A 20,962-nucleotide genomic window follows, 5' to 3' on the forward strand; every position below is an offset into this window, starting at 1 on the left:
AAAGATGAGTTTGTGTCTTTTGTAGGAACTTGGATGAATCTAAAAACCATCATTCTCAGCAAACTGACGTAAGAACAGAAAGCTAAACACTGCATGTTCTCACTCATAGGTGGCTGTTGAACAATGAGAACATGTGGACTCAGGGAGAGGAGCATCACACACTGGGGGCAGTTGGAGAGGGTAGGGGAGAGACAGCAGGGGGGTAGGGGGAGAGGGGATGGTGGGTAGGGATAACATGGGGAGAAATGCTAGATATGGTATGCACCTTTAAGTAAGATAAATAAATTTTTTTTAAAAGAAACAAGTAATGACCAGGAGACCCTCACAAGCAGGTCTGTACCCATTCATTGCTCCATCTACTGGAATGCATGACTGACAAGTGTTCACACATGCACCACGTGCAGGCTCCACTTCAGCTTTGGAGGATGCAGGCAGGATGCCACTCTGGGACTCCTGTCTCCTGGGGAGATGGCAGTGGGGGAGGGACACTCATGAAGCACGTCCCAAGCCAGCTCCTGACCCTGCGATCACCCAGACTCTAAGGGGATTGACCCACAGAATTCACTCAGCTTTTATACTATTGCTAGTATTACTCTGATACAAAAATAAGTCTGTCTTAGTCTGTAACCGACTGATAAATAAAAGGCATTCAGACTGGGAAGGAAATAATTAAACTATGCTTGTTTGCTAATGACATGATTCATCTGAAACAGACTAAGAACATGTTAAAAAAGAAAACCATAGGCCAATATTGCATATGAATATATTCTTAACAAAATACTGATGATTTGTGTTTTCTCTTTTTCCATTGTCAGTCTTGCTAAAGGTTTGTTAATTTTATCTATCTTTTAAAAGAATCTGCTTTTGGTTTCATTCATTTTATTTTGCTTATAGTTTTTCTGTTTTAAATGTCATTGATGTCTGCCTTTATTTTTATTATTCCCTCTTGATTGCTTTGTCTAGATTCTTGAGGTGCAAACAAAGATTAATGACTTAAGATGTTTCCTCTTCTGTGATATAAGCATTTAGTGCTAACCAACATCCTGTCAGCACTATTTTAGCTGTTTCCTACTAATTTTCATTTGCATCTTTATTTTCATTTAGTCCAACATATATTTATATATCCCCTAAGATTTCCTCTTTGAGTCATAATTTATTTAGAAATGTGCTTTTTTGTTTTCAATTGTTTAGAGGTTTTCCTATTATCTTTTCATTGTTCATTTCCAGTTGGATTTCATTGCAGTCAGAGAACACGCTCTACATAATTTCAATTATTTTTAAAGTTTTGAGGTTTATTTTAAGGCCTATATACAGTCTATTTTAGAATAGGCTCCATGGGCATTTGAAAAAAATGTGTATTCTACTGTTGTTACATGGGGTTTTCTCCACCTGTTGAACAGATAGTGTTCTTTGGTGGTGGTGTTCTATATCTTTGCTAATTTTCTGTTAGTAGTTCTGTGAATTGCTGAAAGTAGTTCTGTGTTGAAACAGTAGTTCTATGAATTGTTAAAAGAGGTGTGGATTTATATATTTCTTATTTTGTTTCAATCAAATTTTGCTTCACATAATTTTCATCTCTGTTGTTTGGTGCATGCAAGTTTAGAATTGCTATGTCTTCTTGGTGGGTGACCCATTCATCCTTATATAATGTCCCTTTCTGTCTCCAGTGAATTTCTTTGCACTAAAATGTACTTTATCTGGTATTAATATACTTATCATTCCTGCTTTCTTTCTATTGATTGATGTTTGCCTGAGACATCTTTTTTCATCATTTTACTTCCAGCCTGCCCATATCATTATATTTGAAGTGAGTTTCTTATAGACAGCATATAGGTTGGTCATATCTTTAATTCATTCTGTCCAACTTTGTCTTTTAATTGGTATAGACTATTTACATTTTTCGTAATTGTTGACATGTTTAGGGTTTAAGTTGTCCATTTTATTTTTTGCTTTCATTTTGTTCTATTTTTAGTTTATCTGGGCTTTTTTCCCCTTCCTATGGGTTATTTAAAGTTCTTTAGAACTTGACCTCAGTTTGTCTATAGTGTTCTGAGTGTATCTTTTTGTATCGCTTTTTAAATGGCTGTTTGATGTATTACATGATATATACATAATTTAGTGTACTGAGGTTAATATTTTACCAGTTTAAGTATAGTAAACTCATATCCCTTCATGCTAATTTACCCTTTTATATTTATAATACAGTTGTCTTAAATATTTTTTCAACATGCATACAGAAATACATCAGACAGTGTAATTTTTGTGACAACTGTCAAACAAAATTAGAAAACTGACAATCAGAAGGAAATGTTGACCAATATTTTTTACACTTACTGTTTTTCTCTTCCTTTCTGATGCTTTGAGATTCCTTATTTTAGTATTTTCTTTCTGTTTAGAGAACTTTCTTTAATTATTCTAGGGTAAGTGGCTATTGTCACATTCTGTTACTTTTGCTTCATTTGAAAATATCTTAATTTCTTTTGTTCCTGAAGAATATTTTACTGAAAGTAGAATTCTGAGTTGATAGCTATTTTCTTTCGGCATTTGAAAAATGAGCCACTTTTGACCTCTGTGCTTTCTAATGAGAAATCTGTTGTCATTCTTACTTTTTTTCCTACAGGTAGGAAGGTGTCTTTTCTCTCTCAAACGCTTTTGAGATTTTTTCTTTGCTTTTATTTTTCAAAAGTTTAACCATGATACATCATGGTGTGAATTTGGTTTGTCCTATTTGAGTAAGTCAGCTTCTTGAATCTGTAAGTGTATATCTTTTGCCAGATGTAGAGATTTCAACCATTGTATCTTTGCGTCCTTTTTAGGGCCCACCTCTTTCTCCTCTCCTTCTGAGACTCAATAACATGAATTAGATCGTTTGTTACAGTATCACAGGTTTCTGAAGGATTGTTCTTTTTGTTTTCATTTTCAGTCTATTGTATCTTTGTTGTTCAGATTACATAATTCCTATACCTTCTCTTGGAGTTCACAGATGCTTTCCTTTGATTGATGTTTGCCTGAGATTTTTTTTATTACTTAATTGTTAAACTTTATCCAAGCAATATGTAGACATTTTCTAAAACATTTCAACATATTACAAGGTTTATAAAGAAAAATGACAGTCCCCTGTCCTAATTCCCATCCCTATAAGCATTCCATGTGAGTCTGTTGGCTGTTCCTTCTCACATTTACTTTTATGATTCTAAGTAAAATGCTCACACTGCCAGTTATTGGTTTTTCCATTTTAGAAGTGAACTGAATGATGGACTTCTTCCCAGGGTAAATGACAGTCCTGTTCCCTTACATCCCCTTCCACCACCTCCCCACCCACTGCCTCCCCCCATACATCCTTCCCTCTCCACTTCCTTCCAAAGGAATTAGATCATTATATTGGGTCAACTTAAAGTTTTATTTTTAACACATGGCTAAGTAAATGCCCTTCACAGCTGAATCCGACCCTTTTCTAGGCATCCGTCCATGCAATAAATGCTTATTGGCATCCAGTGTGTGCCAGGCACTGTTGCAAGTACTGGGGACACAGCACTGGAAAAACAAACAGGGTCCTGCCCTGGAGAATCGTCCATTTTTGAGAATTGGGAGCCTAATAAGAAATAAGTCCAAGCATATTTTCTGGAGATAAGCACCAAAAGAGGAGCCCCAGACTGGGAGCCATGAGCAGGAGTGCCCTAAGGATGCCTGAGGAGAATAACTTGCTGGGGCCTTTGCAGGCTCCTAGAGGAAGAGCAAACAGGACCTGACTCTATTCTGAGTTTAAAGGGGATACACATTTTGGAACAAAATGACCCGTGAGTCAAAAAGTACCTGGCGGTGCTCAACAGACAGCAGTTTCTTGCAACTCAGCTGTGGCCTGGGCCTTCCCTACACCTGGTTCTTGCTGGTAGGCATGTCTCTGGCCTGGGGACAGCAGCAGGCTCAGAGAGCAGACCTGGCTCAGGACAAGGAGGAGGGGAATGCCTGCAGTCAGGCCTGCCCTACCTATGAGCCCATGTGGCTCTGCTCATTTCTGCAGTTGGGAAGGAGACTGGGAAGGGTCATTGCTGTCAGTTCTGTTTTTTCATTTTGCTCCCAGCACCTAAGAAAAGGGCATTTAGACTTTTTTTTTTTGGCTCTTCAGCAAGAAGGAAGAATATCTATAAGCAGAAAGTCTCCAACTGTCCTAGTCCTGGGGCTGCTATTAAAAAGTACCATAGAGTCAGGGCTGAAACAACAAACATCTCACAGTTCCAAAGGCTGGAGGGCCACGCAAATCACTGGCAGATCCACTATGCATGAGGCCTCTCCTGGCTCATCCCTGGTGCCATCTCCTGTGTCCTCATGTGGTGGGCAAAGCAGCTTTCTGAGGTTCTTGTGTGAGGGCACCAATCCCATTCGCTAGGTCACTGCCCTTGTTGCCTTGCCACCTCCCAAATGCCCCATGTCTTAATGCCATCACCACATGGGGGAGGATTTCAACCTGTGGATTTCAGGGAGCTACACACTCAGCCCACAGCACACACAGGCTGAGGCCTGCTCTGCCATTTCCACAGACCCCTCTGCACCTGTCATGGTGCTGGTCTTCAGCTCTGTTCAGTGCCTGCTGTGCTCGACCAGGCTGAGGGCAGCATGTGGGAGAATACTGCTGTTCCCTCCCCTAAAGTTCAAGTACCCTTTCCAGCAAGGCCCTGCTGTCCCTCTGTCACAATCAAGGGAAAACGAGGTACGGAGGGTTCTGTGGCAAGGCCCTGCAGCCAATCACCAGGACTGGGCTTGGGAGGCAGCCCCCAGCTGTCATGCATGGAACTCCTGACCTCGCTTACTGCCAAGCCCAGGGAGAGCTGTCACTTCCCTGGGAAGGGACCTCCATGCTGGGGACATCCTCAAAGCTGACTGATTCCAAAGACTGGAGGAGGGAGGTGGGGCAGGAGGCCTCTTGAGGACCTGAGTGGTGGCAGACCATAGGAACAGGGATGGAGAGAGGATTCTCTGTGTGGGCAGGGCAGCCAGCAAAGTTGGTGGTGCCCATGGATTTAAGAATGAGGAGGAGTCAAGGATGACTTGAGGCTTTCTGGGGTACAAAAGTGAGGATGGTGAGGCCACCAGGAATGAAGCAAGCTGTAGAGGGTGCCATGAAGGGCTTTGGCAGTGGAGTTTTGAGCTTTCTAATGGAAGAAAGATAAACAAGAGAGAAGTGCCCCCAGGGGTACTGACCTGGGACAGGATCCAGCAGCCAATTCCTGTAGGGGCTGTGAAGGCATGAGGTGAGGCTCTGTCTCTGAATTTCAGGGGGATTTCTCTGCTGCAGCTGAAGCAGCCAGAAGCTAGGCTTTGTCTCCTCGTTGCCTTTTCAGGAGTGCCCCATGGGGGTTACTGCAGGAGGAAACCTGGTTGATTTCAGGCGTGCCAGGGGTTCCTTAGGGAGAATTCTGGGTGAGGAGCCTGCACCGTTTGCCTGGGTACAGCTTCACCCAACATGCACAGGCTCCGTAGGGCTGGCCAGGAATGATCTTGAACTGTCAACACCTTTGTGGAGCCTTTGTATGAATTGGAAAGAGATGGTGACCCTGAGTCAGGGTATATCAGGGTCCAGTGCTTGGGGCTGTCCCTGGAGGGATCACAGCCCCCCTCTCACAGGGCATGACCCACATACCTGAGCGCTGTGCCTCTGGACCTTTGGGCCCCATGAGATTACCAAGCAAGCACTAGCTCCCAGACTTATGACTTCCATGTGGCCAGGAGAACACTGCTGGTGGCCCCAGAGAAAAGGGGCAGGAGGGCCCAGTCTTTTGCTGGTCAGAGGCTGCTGAGGCTGCCTGGGAGGCTCCCACATGCACACAGGATGCATGCCAGCCTGACTTCAGAGAGGTCGGGGCAGTTCCACAGGGGAGGCACAGACCTCATGGGGTGAGGTCCTATAAAGGGCTTCCTCACTATGGTGAGCCATCAGGGAAGGCCCACATAGGACCAGTGCTGACCTGGGTGGGTCCCTGCACAGGCAGAAGTCCCTGATGACCTGTGCCAGGGAGCAAGGGAGGCTGGAGGAGGATGCTGGCCCTGACCTAGAGCCCCTAAGCTGAGCATTGCTGTAGCTGAGGTCCAGGTACCTGGTTCCATCCCTACGTAGGGCTTAGCTGACTGGCTGCATATACTGTGGCTGGTGGGGACAGACTTGAGCAGGGACACGGAGCACCTGTGTCTTCCAGGTTTTGGCACACAGAAGCAACCACCCAGCTCCGGCACACAGTTCTCCCTGGGTGGGTTAGTCGTAGGGGTCAAGAACTTACCATCTTGCCCTTCTCCTCCTCCCTTGTGGTCTCCTTAAATGGAGGTCACCATCTCCTGCTTCAGGGACTCTGCCTTGGTCTCAGGAGAGGACCCTGTCACCTGGCCCATCTGTGAACCTTCTGCCCCATCTCTTGGGTAGATGATGAGCCCTTGGTGCCTTTACTCCCTCCTGGCCCAGTGAGCACTGGAGCACATTTCCAGGCCCTTCTCTCAGGTTCCAGGGGTGGGGCTTAGGCCCAGAAAGGGATGGCACCATAGGGCCTCCCAGGGGGACCGAGGCCCCTGCTGCCACCCCTGGCCCTGGGGAAGAGCATGAAAGCAGCCATTGACTCCGCTGAGGAGCACAGGAAGGCTCTGCAGAGAGTATGTGCCCCATCCTGAAGCAGGGCTTGCTGAGATGTGGAGATGAGCTTGAGGTCCTGGGTGAGGCTGCCAGGGCTAACAGAGGGCATGTCCCAGTGCTGGGGGGTACCTGAGGTGGCAGGGGGCTGGATGCGGGTGGCAGGAGCAAGGAGCTGTGGGACCCAGAGGCCCAGGGTGGGGCACTCAGGAAAGTTCTTGGGGGGTCTGGGCTGTGGCTGGGGGAGCTGAGACCTCCTTGGGCAATAAAGGCTACAGGGGAAGCCCCCCCAGAAGCCCGTACCACAAGGGACAGCAGCCTGGGAGTGTCTACAGTGTGCTCGGTGGATCAGCAGCCAGACCTTGGGATAAGTTCTCTGGAGGCTGGCCCAGCTGCCCAGGGCTAGATGACAGGGACCTGGAGAAGGGTGAGGGTGGCAGGAAGTGCTCTGGGAGTCCCAGGCCTCCCTGGGCCCTGGGTGGTGCAGGAGGTGACTGGGCAGCCTGTGGGGAGTGGGTGCCTGACTGCAGCGGGTGAGCAAGGGAGGGTCAGAGGAGGACAGGCAGCCACCCAGTGCCTTGTGGAAGTGGCCAAATCCAGCTGTGGTGGATTTGCAGCTGCAGCAGCTAATGGTGTGGGAGCAGCGGGGGAGGCTACAGGCCCCATGGAGTGGGGAAGAGCTGGATGAAGGCAGGAGTGGGCTCAGTCCAGCGGGAGCAGGGAATCCAGCCAGCTGTTGGATGTGGAAGGAGGATGAAGATGGCATGTCCACCTGGGATGGGCTGCTGGTGGGTGAGGCAGAGCCCAGCGCAGAAGGGACCAGGGATTGCAGCCACCTCAGGTGCCTTGGCATCTGCCCAGTCCTGAGGTTGCCCAGCCCAGATCCTAGGGGAGGGCAGAAGATGGCAGCAGGCAGGTGAGGGTGGTGGGTGAGGGCGATGGCCTGCAGCCATGCCTAGATCAGCAGGGTCCAGATGACAGGCCTGGGGGTCGGGGTGGCAGAGGCTGTGGCCTGGATGCAATGTGCATAGTGGGCCATCTCCTGGTCGTGCTGTACAATTGGCTTGATGATCTCATTCTCCTGGTAGTTGAAGATGCCAGAGTTGAGGTCATGCTGTGCTTTGTGGAGGAGGATGGAGTTCTTCTTGCCTGGGCCACGGAATGAGAGTGGGCACTCAGAGCAGAGCGTGGAAGGAGATGGGGTGCAGACCTAGTTTAGGCATAGGAAGCCCTGCCTATGCCCCACCCACTACCCCCAATCCCCCCTCAGTCCACTTGTGGCCCACCTCCCTCACTGATGTGGTCCAGGTGGTCCAGGTGGTCTAGCACCACAGTCTCGAAGGCCTTTCACATCATGGGGTACTCCTCCAGCACCTCGTTGAAGTTGTCCATGCTCAGCAAACAGAGGTGGTAGTAGGTGTTGGCCCTCATGCTAGCTCTGTGTCGGCCCCTGGTAAGCAGGCAGATCTCTGCCAGAACATCAGAACCCACCCTGGGGGCTTTCTTGGCCAAAGTTAGTTCCTTAAGACCTGAAGTCAATGGTGTAGATATGACCTCACTGTGCTCAAAACAACTGCCAGAGCTCCCAGCTGCTTGGCATGAAGGCAAAAGCCCTGCTGGCATCTGGTCCTCACTGTGTTCAATACTAAGGAGGTGGGTGGGGTGCAGCAGGGATTGCCCAAAGCCCAGTGACAGGACACATCAACTGTATCATCAGGGAAGTCGATCACATTTCCTTGGAATGTTACACTGGTGACAGGGAGGTCTCACCGACTCTGGGAGGAGGGAAACTGTTTCCTCCCAGCAGTGACTGGCACAGTCAGGAGGCGAGGCTGTGATGGTCAGAATGCTCAGAGGCAGAAGCAAGGATGCCTGGCTGCTCTATGCTATGAATCCAAACCCAGCCTCAGCTGAGACCCTGGGTCATTTCATTGAGAGCAACTCCAGGCAAGGGAAGAGCAGGGTAGACTGATTTGAGGGGACCTTCAAATAGAGGCTCGGGGATAAAAGGTTTGTGAGTCCCTGGGTCTCAAACATTAAGAAACTACCCTGACTACCCTCACTGAGAAGAGTGGATGTTGCTCCCACCATCTTAGATTGTGAGTAGACAGTGGGATTCTCAAGAGAAGGATGAGGGATGGGAGGTATTGATTAGGCAACCACAGAGACCCCTTCTGCATGTGAAGTAGAGGAAGTCCCTATAACCCCAGCAGCAATTCAAAATGGGGTGACCTCTCTGCATCTATGTGTGCTCCAAAGAGGTGGAAACACAGAACTGCTGCAGCGAAATACCCACAGGCAAATGAGGGCTGACAAATGACATTTCCCAAACTCCTTCCAGCCACCCTGGCCTCTATGTGAAATTATACATAGTCCCAGGAGACAGTGACTTCCTGGCTTATTATAGGGGCAGAGGCAGCCAGAATACCTGGTGTTTTAGAAAATTCTTCCCCTGATCCCCAGAGAATAGGTAGGGGTGTGGAGGCAGGGTCTGAACATGGGGCAAGAGGTTGAAGTGGTCCAGGTGAGAGACAGACATGGGGATAGAGGGAGGACATTTAAGATAAATTTATCAGGTAGATTTGGATATTAGCCAAAGAATAAACATTTTAAAGTCTCAAATGAAAAGCCACAGGCAACTTGACTCTGGCCCTAAAATGAACTCTGATGCTTTTTTTGTTTGTTTTTGTTAAGACAGGATCTTGCTGTGTTGCCCAGGCTGGAGTACAGTGAAGTGAACACAGCTCACTGCAGCCTCAACCTCCTAGGCTCAAGTGATTCTTCCACCTCAGCCTCCTAAGTAGCCAGGACTATAGGTGCATGCCACCATGCCTGGCTAATTTCTTTATTTTTTGTACAGACAGGATTTTGCCATGTTGCCCAGGCCAGTCTCAAACTCCTGGGCTCAAGAAATCAGCCCACCTCAGCCTTTCAAAGTGCTAGAATTACAGGCATGAGCCACCATGCCCAGCCTCCCAGACCCTTCTCCTCTTTCTTTTCTTTTCTTTCTTTTTCTTTCCTTCTTTCTCTCTCCCTCTCCTCTCTCTCTCTCTCTCTCTCTCTCTCTCTCTCTCTCTCTCTCTCTCTCTCTCTCTCTCTCTCTCTCTTCTTTCTCTCTCTCTTTCTTTCTTCTTTTTTTTTTTGAGATGGAGTCTCCCTTTGTCACCCAGGCTGGAGTGCAGTGTCTTGATCTTGGCTCAATGCACCTCCGCCTCCTGGCTTCAAGCAATTCTCCTGCTTCAGCCTCCTCAAGTAGCTGTGACTACAAGTGCTTTCCACCATGCCCAGCTAATTTTTTTTCTTTTCTTCTTCTTTTTTTTTTTGTACTTTTAGTGGAGACAAGGTTTCACCATGTTGACCAGGCTGGTCTTGAACTCTTGACCTCAGGTGATCTGCCTGCCTCAGCTTCCCAAAGTGTTGGGATTACAGCTGTGAGCCACTGCACCTGGCCCCAGATGCTTTTTCTAAATCCCTGATCCTGATCCGACTAAACCCTAGCCTTGGTGACACACACACAGAGCCCTGACCCCACTCACATGCTGAGCCTCACCCTAGTCACAGGCTGGGCCCTGGTGCTGGCTCCAGAGTGATCCTTCACCTGGGCTACACCCTGACCTTTGTAGCTCAATGCCTTCTTTACCTCCCCCTCATCTGCTTCCTTCTAACCCAGGACCCTGTGTTCTAGCCAGGCTAGTTTCTCTGCCACCACACCTGTGTTCATGCTTGTCCTGATATCTGGCCTTGAATTCTCTTCCACCTTCCACCACCTCCTTCCTCTGTTTCCCCAGGGTGAGCTCTTCTCTCTTTCCAGCTCTGTAGGGTCTCCTGAGCTCTCTTCTTGGCATCATGGGACCTGGACCTCCACACCTGGGTGGCCACCACCTGTCAGTCACCCCACCAAGGGACAGTGCCTGGGGCAGGCAGGCAATGAATCCACAAATGCTGACCCTACTATGTGCCAGGCATGGGGCATAAAATGGAGAATGACACACTGGGTCCTCCCCTCATGGAGCCATGGCCTAGAGAGGGAAGGCAGACTTTTAACAGATGGCTGCCTGTGGTTAATTACATCATTACAGGAGTGCTGAGTGTGGTGAAGGAGGAGAGGGTGCCATAGGGTCACATGAGAAACCTGCCCAGCCCTCTCCATTCCCAGCCTCTGCCCTTCCTATGAGCCAGGCCCAGAGTGAGGGGCTAGCTGGGTCACAGAAGGCTTCTCCAAGAGGTGAGGCTGGATGCACAGAGGGTGTCAGGTGGAGAGTGGGCAGGAGAGTTGCGAGTGAAAGCCCGTGTCTGGGCCCTGTGGCAGGAGTGGGCATGGGGAGAGAGGTCTGGCCAGGCTAGAATAAAGGGTGCAGGGCCCAGGGCAGGAGCTGAGCATGAGAGCAGAGCCCTGGTTATGCCCCTCAGATGTCAGGCTGGGAAAACATGCTTAGGAGTTAATCTGCATCTTCAGAGCAACGTGAAGTCCCTGAAGAGTTTTAAGCAGAGGAGCAATAGGATCAGGCTGATATATTTTAGATGCCACTCAAACTGCTGTGTGAGGCATCCAGTGGAAATTGCCAGGGCAGAACATGCTTAGCTGATAAATCTGGGGGAGCTTACTCGCAACCCCCATGGCCTGATGCCAGGCACCAGCCCGCCCTGCAGATGAGGAAACGGGGCCCCACATTGTGGAAGCGCAGGCCCACACTCAGAGCTTAGCAGCAGAGAAGCTGGGGTAGGACCCAGTTGGCCTGACTCCAGACCACTGGATTCATTCTCTGTGGTGAGGGAGCTGTTGTTGAGACCCCAGGGAGAGAGGAAGATGGTGACTGGGGAGGGTGGCTAGGATGCAGAGAAGGAGCTGTGGCTTTGACGTAGGCATTGATGACAGAGAGGCTCCTAGTCTCTGGCCTGGGTATCTGGAAGATCGGAGGTTTGGAGTGGAGAGGGCTGGGTGTGAGGCGAGTGGAGTGTACAGGGAGGCATGAAATAAACTGCCTGGATCTGAGAGAGGAGGTGGGGCTGCTGATGCCTTGCAGACCCCACTTTGCAAAGATGGACACAGAGCCTGTGGGGCCAGGTGGTGAAACCACAGCACTGGGGCCCAGACAGAAGGAGGGTCTGGGGTGGAGTCCTGGCCACTGGGGACTCCAGGCTGTGGTGACTGGAAGACACCAATGTGCAGGTTCTCCCTGGGTGGAGGTACCTTTTCCTGGTACTGCACCAGGAGGAGTCCAGGAACTGCACGAGGGCAGTGGCATGGCCGATTAACATGGCATAGCAGGTGGCACCCACGATCATGCTGAGCATGGTGAGCCAGACGTCAGACATGTCCACTGGTACTTGCTGCCCGAAGCTGATGTAGAGCATGTGGCTCATGGACTTAAAGAGCACATAGGGGTACTTCTTCCCCCAGGAGTTGTTCTATGGACAGACAGATGGGTGGTGGCAATGGACGAGAGAGAAGGCCATTATCACTAGCAACAAAAGTCCCTCCCACCTCCTCCCCTCAATCTAACTTTCTCAGTGGCTGGGCCCAGGGCTCACCAAACTTTCTGTTGGCTGAAAGCCTTGGGTAAGGGGCAGGAGGCCCACAGAGGCAGCCTGTGCTGTCAGCTAGTCCCCCACGTGAGCCTTCCTCTTGCAGTGCGGGCAGGGATCAGACTGGAAGCCCCAGTGAAGGTATGGGAGCCAGACCCTGGTCCCATCCCCAGCCCCAGTGGGGCAGCTTGTTGCTTCCTGGCTGCATAGCAAAGGCCCAGGACTGAGCCACACTGCTGTCTTTTTCTTGCTAATACAGCTCCACACTCACCCCTTATACAGCTGTCAAGTGAAGCCCATTTCCCCACTGACCTCAATTATAAAACCAGATATGCTTCCCTGAGGGGACAAGCTCTGGCAAACAGCCAAAAAACACTGTCCTAATTTTGGGTGAGCAAAAGTTAAAGCTATGAGCTAACTGGCCTCCTGCAGGAACCCTGTCCGCCTCTGCCAGGGCTGGGGCCAACAGTTCTCCTCCCACTACCCCCAAGGCAAACTCTCTGGAACACACAAGGAGTGGAGACAGGAGGAGGGAAGCTCTTGGCTATTTTTGTCTACAAAGCCAGCCAGTGTCTCAAGGAAGGTTCAGTACAGAAACACTGGGATGAGAAGGGCCATCTCTTGAATTTAGTTCATATATGGGCCTGCCACCCTCACATAGAGAAAACATTGCCCCAAATGAAGGCAGGTTGAACCAGACAGATGCCAGCACTGGCCACCTTCCTGGTGTCTTTCTGCTCACAGGGCAGATGCCTGAGCCACAGTGCAGAAACCTACCCAGGCCCATAGAGCACCTGCCAGAGGCCCAGTCCTCTGGGGAAGGCATAGGAGCTCATGAGCCTTAAGCCATATTCAAAGTCAACCAGACTGCCCTGAGCAGAGCTGAGCTGGCTCCTCCAGTCTGGTGGCTCAGTCTAGACTGGCATGGGGGCCAGTAGGGCTGATCCCCAGTAGTGGAAGGAGCCTGGGATCACAGCCTTGGGGAAGAGGGGCAGGCCCCCAGCAGCCTCCAGTCAGCACTCCTGGCCTTTAGAGCTGAGCCTCTGGGAACAAGGAATTCAATCCATATGGCTGATTTATTTACACTTAGCTCATCAAAAGGCTGTTTTGTAAAGGCCTGTTTGATGCTGAAAGATGCTTCAGGATCTCTTTTGCCTCTTTAAAAGCCGATTCTTCCTCCCCTGGGGCCCTGGGAATTTGCCTTCAGACCAAACTGACTGGGAGGGAGCCTGGAATAGGCAGGGGTTCACCAGAGACCCAGAAAGGCTCACAGCTCCAGGGGGTCTTCCATCCAGCCTGGAGCCCACCTCATCCACAGGAGGACTAGAAACTCTGCCCTGTGGCTTCTGAGGCCCCAAGTCCAACTTCTCTCCCCCACCCTGATGCACTCAAAAGGTTGCAGGGATAGGGTGGGGTCAGGCTCCATCCAGCCTGCTGTCCCCTGTGGGATTCCACCTGGGAGCAGGATATGCTGGGGAAGGGGAGCATCCCATCTCTGCTGCTGGAGTAGCAAGTGGCCACGCATGATCTGGGAGTCTGCATGGGCTGCAAATAGTACCCTCGAAGGTGTCTGTTTTTTTGGCTCAACTTTTTGTTTTTTTAATTTTTATTTATTTATTCATTTTGACACTTCATTTTGACACAGGATCTTGCTCTGTCACCCAGGCTGAAGTGCAAGTGAGCTCAAGGGATCCTCCTGTGTAGCAGGCACACATCCTATGTTGCTCAGGCTGGATTCCAACTCCTGGGCTCAAGCGATCGTCCTGCACTGGAGTAATCAAAGCACTGGGATTACTGGTATGAGCCACTGCACCCAGCCTCAGGCTCAGCTTTTAAGGACTTATCTTCTAGGGGGCAGAGGCAGGAGGGCAGGAGCTGCCAGCCCAACATTGGCACACTTGGTACAACCTGAGACTGCCATGACTTAGTCTCCCTGGGTAAAATCAAGGCCAAATATTGAAGCTCCCGGTTGCAATGGAGGCTGTGAGAAGGTGGAGTTATCAGCTCCCAACCCAGAGCTGTGAATGGATTCCTGGAATGGCCACTCATGATTGGGCTTATACTGGGTACAGCAACATGCCCCTCAGTGCCAGGCAGCACTCAGGCTCCTGCATGCTGGAAATCAGAAGTTCCAAGTCCACATCTTGCCTCCCTGCCTCTGGAGAGCCCATCTATGGCCCAGAGAGAGAGCCAGGCAGGGTGCACTCACCACCTTGTTGATGAACACCAGCAGTCATCAGGAAGTCCTGCAGCAAGGGCACCAGGACCTGCAGGCAGCCATCCTAGTGGCACAGTGGGAGAATCATGCCAATGAGTTTCATGATGTGTACCACGGTGCTGGCCAGGTTGTATGTCATGTGGAAGATCTGCTGGCAGAGAAGAAGTTGGCCGGGTTAGGTGAGCAGCCAGGAGGGGCAGTGGCCCCTTTCCCTTCCCTGCAGCTGCTGGTGGACACTGCTCTACACGGACTCCACAGGGAATCCACTTGGTATAAGTCCAGGCTGGGGGTGGGGTGGGAAGGCATCAGTCCAGGCCTCAGAAGAGGAAGACTGCAGGCTGCAGGGTCCCAGAGGGATATCTCCTGACATCTGTACAGACAGGGGGGGTCTTCCTGGAAGGTCTAACCATTCAGGACATGTGGAAGGACACCTAGAGCTCCATGCAGCCCAGAAGTGAGCAGAGAAGTAACTTCCTCAGTGTGCCTGGAGTGTGAGGACACCAGGGAGAAAAACCTGACAGCCTGAGGCTCCTCAGGGATCCAAGGTCTGCAGACATGCCAGGGATTATTTCCCTAAATCTATCACTAAATTCTCAAGACCCACACAGGGCAGCCATGGAACTGCAGAGGAAGCAGCACAGGCTCAGGTCCCAAGTTCAGGCAAACCTTGATCCCAAGCCCAGGTCTTTCCCAGTTCCTAGCTCTGTAACCTTGAACCTCTCTGATCATGTTTTCTCATCTGGAATATGGTGATAAAAATTCTCATCTGAGTGGGCTAAGGATTAAATTATATAAACAAAGTGCTTAGTAATGGGAAGAGGAGTGTTCAATAAATTACAAACCATTATTTATTGCTAAGTTGTGATTAATAATTAATCTTCATGACTGGTTAATATGTATTTCGGGTAATGCTCTCCTTTACAGCACCCTTAACCCCAGCTGCTGTCACCAGCACCTCTCCACTCCTGCAGCTTCAGGTGGGGGCTGCATTGTAGCTGGGCAGGGCCAAGGTAGGCATATCCCCACCCACTTCCAAAGCTACCATGCTGGGGTCTCCCTGGTATCAGAGCAGTGGGGGATGGAGAGGTGGAGGCAAGTCTAGAGGAAAGTCTCTGGAAGTTCTGGCCTTGCTTCTGTGGCCTGGGAGACTTTGGAATGGGTCTAGCCACCTAACCCCCATTCTGATCCCTCCATACTATTTCCAGGCAAAGACAGCCCTCTTGGAGGGGGGCTTGAGTCAAATGCCACAGATACCTAGTTTAAGCCCATTTCAGATGTAGAAACTAGGCCCAAAGAGACAGAGCCTAGATATGTCAGCCCCTGTCTACTGGTCTTCCAGCTCCAGCCCTGTAGCTAGTGGTAGGATATTCTGATACTAGTGACCAAAGATGAACACTTTTTGTCCACAGCTAATCACCTGCAGTCATACCCACCTGTGGCCCCCATCAAGGGCATAACCTTGAATGTTCCAGCTGCAAATCTGGGAGTCTTTTCAGGATGAAATGGACAGCTAAAGGTTCATGGGGTCTGGTAGCTTAAGCCTGTCCCATCATTTCCCCATGGCCCTGGTGACAGAGGGGACAACAGTGCCACACCTGACTATGGACATGAAATTCCATAGCCACCCTCTATTTAAATTCACTGAAGGTTTCTTTAGCTGCTGAGGGTATCAAAGCCTAGGGCATCTCTGGAAGCACCTTGAGTGGGGTCCCCTTGGCTGAGGAGCTCCCAGGATGCAACTGTGTTGCCCCATCACAAGGGGCTGTGGAGATTGGCAATGTTTCTCCTCTGATGAAGGCAATCTTCCCTGTGCTCCTCTTTCAAGCCCTGGGACATCCCCAGTTCCTTGCTTCTGTCATGCCTGAAGCACACAGGTAGATTTTAAGAGTGACACAAATGAGCTCACATGTTCAGCTGTCTCAATCTATCTCTACATGGACACATCATCCAAAACCTGTTCCATCTCACAACTGGTGTTGCCTTTCATGAGGCTGAGCAACAAAAACCCACCAGTCAGCCATGAGTCTCTGACCCCTCCCCACATCCCATCCACCAGCAATCCAGGTCCTTTTGGCTCTGCTACCTAAGTGGACTTCTCAAAGCTATCTACTTCCCTCCAATCCCAATATGACTCCAATCTAGAAACCCCAAAGATAATGGACCCAAATACTTGATGAAGTTTTCCACCGCTCCAAGTTATTCTCAACCAAGCAGCTAGAAAGACCTCTTGGAGACATAAATCAGACCATGTCACCCTCTTACCACAAACCTTACAATGACTTCCCACTGCACCTGTGGATACACTCCAACTGCTGATTGTGGCCCTTGGAATCCTGGTCCCCAACTACTGGCCTCCCTGACTCTGCCTCAGGCCATCTCTGGCCACAGTGGCCTTCTTTTGTGTCTTTAATGCCTCAGGCCAGTTCACGCTTGCCCCAGGGCCTCAGCACTGGGCTTGCTCTTCCATCTGCCTGCATGTTGCCTCCAGCTCCTTCTGGTCATCCTGTCTGGGCTCAAAAGCCACTTCCATGAAAAGGAAGGAAACTGGATCCCTGTGTGTCACACAGCCAAGGGCCCTACCTTCCCTTTCTCACCATGACTCTTTGCCCTGATGTATTTCCTTCTTGGAGTTCTCACCATCTGAAACGACATTCACTGACTTGTGTGCTGCTGCGCAAAGCAGGGCTCTTCTCTATTTCTCACTTCTGCGTTCCTCCACACTTAGCACAAGCAGGCATCAGAAGTATCTGCTGATTGCCTGAATAAATGCACATATGTCTAAATGAATGAGTTGGTACTATACGGGAGCTCAAGAAAGCCTCTGGCCATGGCTAGAAAGAGTCCCAGACTGTCACAGGCCAAAATGACTGCTCTTTTGGGCAGATCACCCCGGGCCTTAAAGACAGAGCATCGAGGGGGGCGCATTTTCCTGCAATGACCTCCTTTCCTTCTGCATCATCTTTGTTTTTCTTTTCATCACTTCTTTTTTCCAAGATCGGATCCCTGTCTAATTTTGCCTTTATCATGATCTCAGCAGTGAACATGGCACAGAGCATGTGGTAAGGTTTCAGGAACTGAGAAGGGCTTCATGATGAAGGTGAAGTTGATGATGACAGTGATGAGAATGGTGGTAGGCAGGGCTTCTGCTAGCATAGACATCTGAAGAACTAAAAGGCACCCACTCTGGAAGATGTAGTCCACAGGGAACCTGCCCTTGTCTCTGTGGGAAGAAAAGTGCCTTCTCCTGCAGGGGACACAGACTTCCGTGTCCTACTGAGAGCATAGTGGTGGTGAAGCCTGGGACTGCAGTGAGGAGGGCTGTGGGCCCTGGGTAGGTGCAGGTGGGAGGGCTGGAGGGGCATGTTGCAGACGGTTTTAAGACATCACAAAGCTAGAGCACAATCTGAGCTGCCTGGGAAGAGCTGGTGGGGGCACATCCATTCAGGCGAGGGGGTGCCCTAGATTTGAAGACACTCAACTCACTTGCACCACTCTGTGGCACCCAGGACATGGTGCTGAGAACAAGGCTGGACGTTTCTGGGAGAGGCTGCTAAATACTGGTGTGTCACTGTTGGCTGAGGCCACAGGCTACCTGAAAGTCAGTTGCACAGGCAAAGATTTGCCTTGCTCTTTATATTTCATTAAAACTCCCTCTTATGATATTGGTTCTGACTGCAGGGGTTGAGCACCTTCATTTCCAGGTCCCTTCAAGCCTTGTCAGGCAGGTGGTCACTCTGCCATACATGGCACTTGGGGAAGCCCTGCTCTCAGTCCTTCTGCAGTTTCTCAACTGCCATGCAAGGACAGAGCCACACATCTTCCACCGTGGGTGGATACTGCCTTTTCCACCCCAAACCTCAGTTTCCTCATCTGTGAAATGGGTCAGTAATTGCCAGCTCTCAAGGCTATCATGGGGGTTAAGTGAGATTATAGCCACCAGTGGCACATGTTAGGCATTCAGGACATGTTGGTTTCTTTCCTTCCCTGTCTTTCCCAACCCTCCAAACAAAGAGTTGATTTCTCAGTCTTGAGGAGAGACCAGAAATTGGAGATCAGGCTGCTGCTGTTTCCACCAAGGCTTCTTCCTGGGGCCTGGTTGAATCCCTTCCTATGGATTAATTTTCTCTTCATGGAAGAACAAGAAACTTCCACCTGTGTCCCAAGAACAAGTGTCTGCATTGAAGATGGCAATCCCAGGCCTGGCAGGGCAGCTGGTGCATATGCATCCTGGGTGCAGCCTGAAGGCAGCTGCACTGAGGGTCAAGCTGGGTCCCTTCCTGGGTGCAGGAGACAGGGCCAGTACCCAGGCCCCAGGACCACTCCTCTGCATCATCTCCACTTCTCTCAGATGCCAAGCACCAGATTCTGAGATGAGGCAATTAAGGTCCGCTAGCCCTTGCAGGGTAACATCCAAAGAGGGGTAACCATGGTTTCTAACAATAGCCTCTGTGCATGGAACAGGCTCACATCCCAGAGGGTAGGAGAAGGCACAGCTGGAAAGGCTGAGAAAGTCTGCTGACCTAGATCACCCAGGATGGAGGCAGAGGCTGGCGTCCTCCAAGATGGTGGTCTATACCTGCCCTAGACCACTCCAGCTATGCTGACTCACAAGACTGCCTGACTGCCAACAGCACTTAGGAGATCTCCTAGGGTCCTACCTGGTCTAGGCCTGGCTGGGGGAGGCAGTGGAAGCCTGGGGTCAGAACCTAGCTTTTCACAGCTTCACCAGGCAGACTAGGGAAAGCTTTCCCCAGTCTGTGGAAGGTAAGCTCCTCAGCCCCACCCCAGGGCATCCTCCTTCCACCCTGTGAGCTATCACAAGGTCTTCAGGATCAGCTAACATAAACCTTGCCAAGGGAGATGGGTGCTGGGGACTGGGCCCCAGGGAGCCACAGCTTCAGAGAACAACATCAGCATGTATCTGACAAGTGGGGAAACTGAGGCCCAAAGGAGGAAAGAGACTCACAGAGGGACTTGAAAGAAGAGATTAGGGCAGGGTTTTCTGTACTAAATACTTCTCTCCCCAGTGCTTATGTGGACCTGGGGCTTCAAAGGTCTTTCTCCTGCTGCCTCTGGACCTGGCAGAGGAGGGAGAAGCCCCTGGGCTGGAGTGATCTGTTATGGTCCTGGAGACAGGGTTCCTAGGCCCAGCCCATTCCCAGGAGTCCAGTGAGAGCCCTAGGTGGGGCGGTGTGCCCATCAGAAACTAGCTTAAAGCAATTTTCTCCCTAGCTGATAGGAGAGATAAGGTTGTGTGTGGAAGGGCAAGAGTCATCCATCTGGCCTCCTGGGATCTCCTTCCTGCCCACAAGATGGGGTAGCACGTCCAATTCAGAGGCCTGACCCAAGGCCTCCTGGGGTCTCTGCCTCCCCCAGAGAAAGGCCAGGATGGGTGCCTGACCAGTTCTGGGTGGCCCACAGGGTTGTCAGGCCAGGGTGGCAGTGGGGACAAGAGCCCCAGGCCTGAGCTCCCAGGATGCATAATGTGGGGACGTGAAAGACAAGCTTAGCTCCACCCAGGACTCACTCTGCCAGCCACTGGCATCTTTTCCAACTCCTACAAAAGCCCACAGTCCCCAGGCCCTGGAGGACTAAGGTCAGTCCCTGTATGGGTTGAGGCCTGGAGACACAAGTGGATGCCAAAGGAGAGAAAGGGCTGGCATGCCTCTGGTTTTCATGGCAGTCTAGCTGTGGGTCCAAGACACGCAGAAGGTTGGGGTTTCTCAGGGTCTAAGGGAGCCAACCTGGTCTTACATTTTCACCTGCAATGGAAACCAGGAGAAAAGTGTGTCAGGGAATGATGAAAAACATGCCTCAATCCTTCCTTCACAGCCCCTCAGAGTGGATCCAGCTGCTACCCTCCAGAGTCACTGTCTCCTCTCAGCCCTCACCTCAGAACACCTGCCACATCTCTGTACTTCTCTGTCCCACAGGCATCTCCAACTCAACCTGTCACACAGATTTGCCCGGCCGCTGTTTCCCACTCTCCGCCAGCAGTCATCCTCGTTCTTTGATTCCAGAGCCCACCCAGGACAGCACAGGTGGGTGCCCACCAAGCACTGGCTGGACTGAATGAAGTCCAGTCCCCATGGAGGCACCCAGCCATGACAGGGACCAGTAATAAAATCAAAGTCCCCTTCCATCTGAGAAAGTGGAAAGTGCCTGGAACTGGGAGACAGGAGGCCTAAGCCAAAAGCCCTATTGCTGGGACAGCTGGCCTTTCTGATCCTCAGTTTCCTCACTTGACATATAGGGATAATTAATCTTGCCCTGTTTCTCTTGCCAGCTAAGTGTGAGAAATCAAGGAAATGCTACTAAGACAACTGGGTGGGGAGGGATATATACATATGTATATATACACACACACAAGCGTGCAAACACACACATAGACACACATACATATATATTTTTATTATATATATAAATATATTTGTTATTATTATATATAAATATATATATATATATTTTTTTTTTTTTTGAGATGGAGTTTCACTCTTGTGTCCCAGGCTGGAGTGCAGTGGTGCGATCTTAGCTCACTGCAACCTCCATCTCCTGGGTTCAAGCAATTCCCTACACCTCAGCCTTCTGAGTAGCTGGGATTACAG

At 50.3% G+C, this 20,962-nt stretch overlaps 1 pseudogene across 1 annotated transcript in view; it reads right to left on the reverse strand.

Moving 5' to 3' along the window:
* Window positions 1–345: 345 nt before the first annotated feature.
* Window positions 346–20,962, reverse strand: part of LOC103791184 (potassium/sodium hyperpolarization-activated cyclic nucleotide-gated channel 4-like) — a 61,160-nt pseudogene continuing 40,543 nt past the window's right edge. Inside the window, exons 3-8 of the transcript XR_013532720.1 lie at window positions 14,349–14,505; window positions 12,917–12,979; window positions 12,624–12,639; window positions 11,805–12,022; window positions 7,988–8,063; window positions 346–7,823 (exon numbers count right to left, since the gene is read on the reverse strand). The product of XR_013532720.1 is annotated as a potassium/sodium hyperpolarization-activated cyclic nucleotide-gated channel 4-like (transcript). The remainder of the gene's footprint in view (window positions 7,824–7,987; window positions 8,064–11,804; window positions 12,023–12,623; window positions 12,640–12,916; window positions 12,980–14,348; window positions 14,506–20,962) is intronic.

Source organism: Callithrix jacchus, chromosome 2 (genome assembly GCF_049354715.1).
Source record: "Callithrix jacchus isolate 240 chromosome 2, calJac240_pri, whole genome shotgun sequence".
In the NCBI taxonomy this organism is placed as follows: domain Eukaryota; kingdom Metazoa; phylum Chordata; class Mammalia; order Primates; family Cebidae; genus Callithrix; species Callithrix jacchus.